The sequence below is a fragment of the Perkinsus marinus genome, assembly GCF_000006405.1.
Source record: "Perkinsus marinus ATCC 50983 genomic scaffold scf_1104296940284, whole genome shotgun sequence".
Classification (NCBI taxonomy): Eukaryota; Perkinsozoa; order Perkinsida; family Perkinsidae; genus Perkinsus; species Perkinsus marinus.
Genome location: NW_003212869.1, coordinates 1 through 1,163, shown reverse-complemented (window position 1 = coordinate 1,163; position 1,163 = coordinate 1). Strand labels below are relative to the sequence as shown.

At 50.6% G+C, this 1,163-nt stretch overlaps 4 non-coding genes across 4 annotated transcripts; all 4 read left to right on the top strand.

The window, feature by feature from the left end:
• The first annotated feature begins 38 nt into the window (after nucleotides 1-38).
• Nucleotides 39-118, top strand: Pmar_PMAR016671. Its single transcript has one exon. It is a non-coding gene; the product is annotated as a tRNA-Leu (tRNA).
• Nucleotides 119-305: 187 nt separating this feature from the next.
• Nucleotides 306-385, top strand: Pmar_PMAR016670. Its single transcript has one exon. It is a non-coding gene; the product is annotated as a tRNA-Leu (tRNA).
• A 187-nt stretch (nucleotides 386-572) lies between these two features.
• Nucleotides 573-652, top strand: Pmar_PMAR016669. The gene has a single exon. It is a non-coding gene; the product is annotated as a tRNA-Leu (tRNA).
• A 186-nt stretch (nucleotides 653-838) lies between these two features.
• Nucleotides 839-918, top strand: Pmar_PMAR016668. Its single transcript has one exon. It is a non-coding gene; the product is annotated as a tRNA-Leu (tRNA).
• The last annotated feature ends 245 nt before the right edge of the window (nucleotides 919-1,163 follow it).

Sequence of the window (1,163 nt, the reverse complement as noted above, 5' to 3'; positions counted from 1 at the left end):
GTAACGCATCTCTCCGCTATGATTTTGAAGCACTCATCGACAGTTTGGCCGAGTGGTCTAAGGCGCTGGCTTAAGGCGCCAGTCCGAAAGGGCGTGGGTTCGAACCCCACAGCTGTCAGCATATATACATGACTGGTCTTATATTAAGAACCGAGACCCTTTCAGAAGCGAGGTAGTGCAAGACCAAAACCTTTTGATCGATATTGTGCCATCGCACCTCGCAGAATCCGTTCAATCGATTTTTTGTGTCCTCTGGTTTGGCAGAGCGATGCATCACCTCGGCTATGAATCCTGAAGCACTCATCGACAGTTTGGCCGAGTGGTCCAAGGCGCTGGCTTTAGGCGTCAGTCCGAAAGGGCGTGGGTTCGAACTCCACAGCTGTCAGTCTATATACCTGACTGGTCTTATATTAAGAACCGAGACCCTTTCAGAAGCGAGGTAGTGCAAGACCAAAACCTTTTGATCGATATTGTGCCATCGCACCTCGCAGAATCCGTTCAATCCATTTTTTGTGTCCTCTGGTTTGGCAGAGCGATGCATCACCTCGGCTATGAATCTTGAAGCACTCATCGACAGTTTGGCCGAGTGGTCTAAGGCGCTGGCTTAAGGCGCCAGTCCGAAAGGGCGTGGGTTCGAACCCCACAGCTGTCAGTCTATATACCTGATTGGTGTTATATTGAGAACCCAGACCTTTTCAGAAGCGAGGTAGTGCAAGATCAAAACCTTCTGATCGATATTGCGCCATCGCACCTCGCAGAAACCGTTCAACCCATTTTTGTGTCCTCTGGTTTGGCAGAGCGATGCATCACCTCGGCTATGAATCGTGAAACACTCATCGACAGTTTGGCCGAGTGGTCCAAGGCGCTGGCTTTAGGCGTCAGTCCGAAAGGGCGTGGGTTAGAACCCCACAGCTGTCAGTCTATATACCTGACTGGTCTTATATTAAGAACCGAGACCCTTTCAGAAGCGAGGTAGTGCAAGACCAAAACCTTTTGATCGATATTGTGCCATCGCACCTCGCAGAATCCGTTCAATCCATTTTTTGTGTCCTCTGGTTTGGCAGAGCGATGCATCACCTCGGCTATGAATCTTGAAGCACTCATCGACAGTTTGGCCGAGTGGTCTAAGGCGCTGGCTTCAGGCGTCAGTCCGCAAGGGCGTG